The sequence below is a fragment of the Oryctolagus cuniculus genome, chromosome 2 (assembly GCF_051225735.1).
Source record: "Oryctolagus cuniculus isolate XC-2025 breed Fujian yellow rabbit chromosome 2, ASM5122573v1, whole genome shotgun sequence".
Classification (NCBI taxonomy): domain Eukaryota; kingdom Metazoa; phylum Chordata; class Mammalia; order Lagomorpha; family Leporidae; genus Oryctolagus; species Oryctolagus cuniculus.
The window spans coordinates 134,921,384-134,928,941 of NC_142868.1; the positions used below are offsets into that span (position 1 = coordinate 134,921,384).

General features: G+C 50.9%; 1 long non-coding RNA gene and 1 pseudogene across 1 annotated transcript in view; one reads left to right on the forward strand and one right to left on the reverse strand.

Annotated features, from left to right (window-relative positions):
• The window catches only part of LOC103347655 (uncharacterized), a 61,660-nt gene extending 60,493 nt beyond the window's left edge, over positions 1–1,167 (forward strand). The window contains exon 3 of the long non-coding RNA XR_016230272.1: positions 1,085–1,167. This is a non-coding gene — a long non-coding RNA (uncharacterized LOC103347655). The remainder of the gene's footprint in view (positions 1–1,084) is intronic.
• A 102-nt stretch (positions 1,168–1,269) lies between these two features.
• LOC100356099 (small ribosomal subunit protein uS2 pseudogene) lies at positions 1,270–2,184 on the reverse strand (annotated as a pseudogene).
• Between the last annotated feature and the right edge of the window lie 5,374 nt (positions 2,185–7,558).

Consider the following 7,558-nt stretch of genomic DNA (forward strand, 5'->3'; position numbering starts at 1 on the left):
TACTCAGTGGCCAAGTGCCTCCACTCAGGTCCCCTCCTGAGGGGCCGGGGTTGTGTGGCACAGCAGGTTAAGCTGCCACCTTCAATGACAGCATCCCATAGTACAATGATGGTTCAGGTCCTATCTGTTCTGCTTCTGATCCAGCTTCCTGCTAATGTGCCTGGGAAAGCAGCAGAAGATGGTCCAAGTGCTTGTGTCCCTGCCACCCACAAGGGAGACACAGGTGTGGCTCCAGGTTCCTGGCTTTGGCTTGGCCCAGCCCTGGCCATTGCAGTCGTTTGGGGGAGTGAGTGAACCAGCAGATGGAAGATCTCTCTGTGTCTCTTCCTTTCTCTGTTACTCTGCCTTTCAAATAAATACAAGATAAATAAGTCTTTAAGTCCTCTGCTGGGTACTCCCTCTCTCTCAGCCCTCAAGAAATGATTCCTCACGCTGGTCAGCTTTCTGGACACTTTACATAAGCATCCCCATTGGCTGCACCCCACCCCCACCTCAAAGTACACAGTCCTCCTCACTGTGCCCGGGCGTTAGCACCCACCTCTGGACCCGCAGCAGGTGACTCGGCACAGCCAGCAGAGGCCCCTGGGGGCTCCCTGTCCCCAAGAGGAGCTCTGCCTTGAGTCCTGCAGGCTGCCTTCCTGGCCCTCCTCCCCATTTCCCCTCCACCAGGAGGATGTGCTCACACAGGCACAGCTGCGAAGACTGCCTCTCTGACTCATTTCTAGAAAAGGAAACATTTTCCTAATCCTTACATGGTTTTGCATTGCCTTCACTAGAAAATCCTGAACTTGACTGTGGCCACGAGGCCTCGGAGGGTGCCCCTGCTTTTCCTCTGGCCACCCACGTCTCTCCTGAGGCCACCCCAGCCTTTAGTGTCCCAGAATCAAGTCCTGTCAACTCCTCACTTTTCTTCTGACTTGCCCAATGTGCTCTCTTCAGGGAAGCCCTGGTGGACCTGCACCCACCCCCAGGGAGTCCCCTGGAACTTGGGCTCCCAGAATCCCATGTGTGCCCTTCCTGGTGCTTGCCGGGGTTTGTGGTTTCCTATTTCTTGTAGCAATGTATTTCATGTCTCTACTCACAGAGAAGAAGCCATGTCCGTTCCGCATTTGATGGATCTGCAGATGAATGAGAGGTAACGTTATTTTGTTTTGTTTTGTTTTAAACTTTTATTTAGTAAATATAAATTTCTTTTTTTTCTGTAGAAACTGATGTTTATTTTCTGTCAACCTCATTTCCATGTTTGCGTGAGAGCCCATGATAAGCAGCCTAGGACCACTCAGTGGTTGTTCCCACCCACTCGGTGGCCTGAGCAGTGGGCGCTGCAGACCAGTCTTCAGTGGTGGGCTGAGCACTCCAGTCTTCAGTGGGGAACTGCTGAATAGGCACAGAGGGCACCTGCACGCCTTCGGACCAGTCAGCAACCTCTGGCTGAGTAGCAGTGAACTCGGGCGCTGGGGCCGTCCATTCACCCTGAAACTCCTCCTTGGTCACAGCTTTTTCAGCGGCGGCCTACTCTTCTTTTTCAATCTCTTCAGGATCTCTGTAGAAGTAGAGATCAGGCATGACCTCCCAGGGGTGTTCACGGGAGATGGTACCACGCATGCGCAGAACCTCCTGGGCCAGCATCCACCACATCAGACCCACTGAGTGGGCTCCCTTGTTGTTGCATGGGATGGCAATGTCCACGTAGCGCAGAGGAGAGTCTGTGTTACACAGAGCAATGGTAGGCAGGTTCACGTAAGATGCCTCCGTGAGAGGCTGGTGGTCAGCCCGAGGGTCGGTAACCACCAGAAGCCGTGGTTCCCGGAAGGCTGCCGGGATCTGGATAGTGAAGGTTCCAGGTGTGAAGTGGCCAGCAATGGGAGTAGCTCCAGTGGCAGCAGCAAACTTCAGCACAGCTCTCTGGCCAGTGTTCCTGGAGGATATCACACTGACATCAGCAGGGTTTTCAATGGCCACAATAGCACGAGCCGCCAACAGCAGCTTCTCCCAGGTCCTCTTCAGATTGATGATGTAGATGCCATCACTCTTCCTTTTGTAGATGTACTGTTCCATCTGGAAGTCAAGGTTGGTGCCACCTAGGTGGGTTCCTGCTGCAAGGAACTTGAGGACGTCCTCCTCCTTCATTTGCAGGATGTCAAGGGCTCCGGACATTGTGACAGCTTCCCCTTAAGTTACGCCGGGAATCAAAAACAACGCCGTATGGACCCCTTGCCGGGTAGCGCGGAAAGTAAATATAAATTTCGAAAGCACAACTTTTGGATTATAGCGGCTTTTTCCCCCATAACCTCCCTCCCACCTGCAACCATCCCATCTCCCATTCCCTCTCCCATCCCATTCTTCATACTGTTTGAGTAGTAGTTTTACTATTAATTTGCATAGTACAACACATTAAGGACAGAGATCCTGGCCGGCGCTGTGCCTCACTAGGCTAATCCTCTGCCTTGTGGCGCCAGCACACTGGGTTCTAGTCCCGGTCGGGGCACCAGATACTGTCCCGGTTGCCCCTCTTCCAGGCCAGCTCTCTGCTATGGCCTGGGAGTGCAGTGGAGGATGGCCCAAGTCCTTGGGCTCTGCACCCACATGGGAGACCAGGAGAAGCACCTGGCTCCTGGCTTCGGATCAGCGCCATGCACTGGCTGCAGCGCGCCGGCCGCAGCGGCCTTTGGAGGGTGAACCAACGGCAAAAAGGAAGACCTTTCTCTCTGTCTCTCTCTCTCTCACTGTCCACTCTGCCTGTCAAAAATAAAAAAAAATTAAAAAAAAAAAAAAAGGACAGAGATCCTACACGGGGAGCAAGTGTACAGTGACTCCTGTTGTTGATTTAACAATTGACACTCATATTTATGATGTCAGTAATCATCCAAGGCTCTTGTCATGAGCTGCCAAGGCTATGGAAGCCTCTTTTTTTTTTTTTAATTTTTTGACAGGCAGAGTGGACAATGAGAGAGAGAGACAGAGAGAAAGGTCTTCCTTTGCCGTTGGTTCACCCCTCAATGGCTGCTGTGGCCAGTGCACCGCGCTGATCCGAAGCCAGGAGCCAGGTGCTTCTCCTGGTCTCCCATGCAGGTGCAGGACCCAAGAATTTAGGCCATCCTCCACTGCCTTCCCGGGCCACAGCAGAGAGCTGGACTGGAAGAGGAGCAACCGGGACAGAATCCGACGCCCCAACTGAGACTAGAACCTGGGGTGCCGGCGCTGCAGGCAGAGGATTAGCCTATTATGCCATGGCACTGGCCTGGAAGCCTCTTGAGTTCACAAACTCCAACCTTATTTAGACAAGGTCATAATCAAAGTGGAAGTTCTCTTCTCCCTTCAGAGAAAGCTACCTCCTTCTTTGATGGCCTGTTCTTTCCTCTGGGATCTCACTCACAGAGATCTTTCATTTAGGGTTTTTTTTTTTTCTTTTGCTACAGTGTCTTGGCTTTCCGTGCCTGAGAAACTCTCATGGGCTTTTTAGCTGGATTCGAATGCCTCAAGGGCTGATTCTGAGGCCAGAGTGCTGTTTAGGGCATCTGCTATTCTACGAGTCTGCTGTGTATCCTGCTTACCATGTTGAGTCATTCTCTCCTTTTTAATTCTATCAATTATTATTAGCAGACACTAGTCTTGTTTATGTGATCCCTTTGACATTTAATCCTATCATTATGATCAATTATGAACTGAAACTGATCACTTTGACTAGTAAGAAGGCATTGGTACATGCCACCTTGATGGGATTGATTTGGAATCCCCTGGCACATTTCTAGCTCTAGAGAGGTAATCTTTTACAAAAATTCTCCCATCCTATTCCCAGGAATTTTTTTTAAAAATATATTTTTATTTATTTGAAAGGCAGAGTTACAGACAGAGAGAGGGAGATACAGGTCTTCTGTCTGCTGGTTCACTCCCCAAATGGCCTCAAGGGCCAGAGCTGGGCTGATCTGAAGCCAGGAGTCAGGAGCCTGGAGCTTCTTCTGGGTCTTCCCACGTGGGTGCAGGGGCCCAAGCATTTGGGCCATCCCCCACTGCTCTCAGGCACACTAGCAGGAGCTGGATTGGAAGTGGAACAATGGTAGGCAGTGGCTTAACCTACTATGCCACAGCGCCAGTACCCATCCCCAACAACTTAAAATATGCAGCAGGGATGGCTCAAGTGCTTGGGTCCCTGCCACCCACACTGCAAACCTGAATTGAACTCCTGGTTCCTGGCTTGAGCCTAGCCCAGCCCTGGCTGTTGCAGGCATTTAGGGTGTGAACCAGCAGATGGAAGATCTCTCTCTGTCTCTCTGCCTTTCAAAAAAGGAAAATAAATCAAAACCTAAAATATTTAAAACTGCTTCTTGTTTTTGTTTAATATTTATTTATTTGAAAGTTAGAGTTACAGAGAGGCAGAAACAGAAACAGAAATCTTCCATCTGCTGGTTTATTCCCCAAATGGCTGCAGTGGCTGAAGCTGGGCCTATCTGAGGTCAGGTGCCAGGAGCTTCTCCCACACGGCTGCAGGGGCCCAAGGACTTGGGCCATCTTCTACTGCTTTTCCAGGCCATAACAGAGAGCTGGATCAGAAGTGGAACAGACAGGACTCCAACTGGTGCCCATATGGGATGCTGGCACTGTAGGCGGCGGCTTTACCTGCTACACCATAGCGCCAGCCCCTGCTTCGTTTTAAATGCCTTTTTTTTTTTTTTTTTTTTTGGCCAGGCAGAGTTAGACAGTGAGAGAGAGACAGAGAGAAAGGTCCTTCCATTGGTTCACTCCCCTAAGGGCCGCCACGGCCAGCACTGCGCCAATCCAAAGCCAGGAGCCAGGTACTTCCTCCTGGTCTCCCATGCGGGTGCAGGGCCCAAGTACTTGGGCCATCCTCCACTGCCTTCCTGGGCTACAGCAGAGAGCTGGACTGGAAGAGGAGCAACTGGGTCTAGTACCTGGCGCCCCGACTGGGACTAGAACCAGGGGTACCGGCGCCACAAGCGGAGGATTAGCCAAGTGAGCCACGGCGCCGGCCTTAAATGCCTTTACTTTAAAATTGGATGTTGGATGTATGTTTCCAGTTTTCCTAACCAAGAGGTCCAAAGCTTAAGACTTTTTGTTTTTCCTCAAAATAAAAAAGTCACAAAAGATGAAGTCTGGCATTTTGAGTGTCACTTGCAGGCCACAGCTTGTCCTGAAGGGGGTGCAAGGTCAGAGAGGCACGCTTCCTTGGAGCCAAGGTGGGGAGCTCGCCTGAGAGGCAGCTCCCCTCTCCTCAGCCACCTGCAGGGCTTACAGATTTTTCTTTCATGTGCTCTTTCTTCCTTATCTCTGTCAAAGAATATTTAGGCTCTGCCCCAAGGGTTTTGCTGTTTTAAATCATCAGGAATCACATCCTTACAATTTCTTTGAACAGGGGCCAGTGTCTGGTGCAGCAAGTTAAGCCTCATGGGAGTGCTGGTTCAAGTCCCCGCTGCTCTGCTTCTCATCCAGCTCCCTGCTAATGCCTCTGGGAAGGCAGCAGAAGACGGCCCCAGTGCGTGGGCCCCTGCACCCAGGTGAGAGACCCAGATGGGGTTTCAGGCTCCCGGTTTCAGCCTGGCCCAGCTCCGACTGCTGCGGCCATTTGGGTAATGAATCATCAGATGGGAGATCACTCTGTCTTTCTCTGTAACTGCCTATCAAATCAATCAATCAATCTTAAAAAAAAAAAAAGGTATTTGAATAAAACGTGAGAATTTCCTTAGGGTAAATTCCTCTAAGTGGCATTTCCAAATTAAAGGAACCACCCACTTTGAGTTGTTGAAAGCAGTTGCAGGCATTTAGCTGGAGTTTAAGATACCCTTGTCCCACACTGGACTACCCGGGTTTGATTCCTGGCTCTGGTTCCCAATCCCAGCTTCCTGCCAATGCAGACCCTGGGAGGCATTGATGGGACTCGGGTAGCTGTGTCACTCGTGGTGGCCATTTGCCTTGATTCTTTTCTCACTGGAGTAATGAGTTACAGATCTGTGAGATGGAAGTAAGGAGATTAAACAAGTTTGTGTTCCAATGGGCAAAATGGGCCAGTTGGGAGAAAAAGTGCCTCCCTCTCTTCCTGGTTTGGGGCTTTAACCCTAGAAGTATGAGGGGCACTGAGTGAAGAAGCAGCTGCAGGGCCCATGACTGGCATTTTTGATTGACACCTGGATGTTGAATGCCTTTGGACTCTCTGCTTTTCTGATTTGACAGAGTGCCCATCCTACCAGGGTACTTTAACCACAAGCTAAACTTTAAAGTGGGCGGTCTTGCATGGCCCTGGGCAGACAGCGGGGTATCACCCCTGGAGGAGGGTCTTGCAGCCCTTCTCCTGGTCACGCATGTCTCCATCTCTGCCTGACACTTGGGTCCCTGTCTCCCACCTGGGAGGCCTGGATTGTGTTTGGGTCTTCTAGCTTCAGCTCTGGCCCAGCCCCAGCTGTAGCAGACATTTGGGGGATGAACTAGCAAAAGGGAGTTCTTTGTCTCTCTCTCAAATAAATAAATATTTTAAACAATTATTCATAGAAATCGCTAAAACAAAGGCTGTGCCAGTTTATGCTCCCACCAAAAATGTCCTCCCACCCCTTTCCTCACCCTCCAGACATCACTGTTGTTTTAAGTTGCAGTTTTATTTATTTATTTATTTATTTTTGACAGGCAGAGTGGACAGTGAGAGAGAGAGACAGAGTGAAAGGTCTTCCTTTTGCCGTTGGTTCACCCGCGGTTGGTTCACCCTCCAATGGCCGCCGCAGCTGGCGTGCTGCAGCCGGCGCACCGCGCTGATCCAATGGCAGGAGCCAGGTGCTTCTCCTGGTCTCCCATGGGGTGCAGGGCCCAAGCACTTGGGCCATCCTCCACTACACTCCCGGGCCACAGCAGAGAGCTGGCCTGGAAGAGGGGCAACCGGGACAGAATCCGGTGCCCCGACCGGGACTAGAACCCGGTGTGCCAGCGCTGCAAGGCAGAGGATTAGCCTATTGAGCCATGGCGCCAGCCTTAAGTTGCAGTTTTAAACCAGTAGCGAGATTAAGCATTTTTGTTTGTATGTCACCTGTGAATGCTCAGATTCTTTTAGCAGACAAGATAGAACTCTAAACTTAAAGAATAAATTCCTGTATTGTGGGGCCAGCGCTGTGGCATAGCAGATGAGGCTGCTGCCTGCGGTGCCAGCATCCCATATGGGCACCGGTTTGTGTCCTGGTTGCTCCACTTCTGATTCAGCTCTCTGCTATGGCCTGGGAAAGCAGTAGAGGTGCTTGGGCCCCTGCACCTGCATAGGAGACCTGGAAGAAACTCTTGGCTCCTGGCTTGAGGTAGGTGCAGCTCCAACCGTTGCGGCCATTTGGGGGGTGAACCAGACGATGGAAGATCGATCTCTGTCTGTACCTTCAAATGAATAAATAAAATTTTTCTTATTAAAGATTTATTTATTTCAAAATCAGAGTTACACAGAGAGAGAAGGAGAGGCAGAGAGAGAGAGAGAGAGGTCTTCCATCTGCTGGTTCAGTCCCCAACTGGCCACAACGGCCAGAGCTGCGCTGATCCAAAGCCAGGAGCCTGGAGCTTCTTCTGGGTCTCCCAT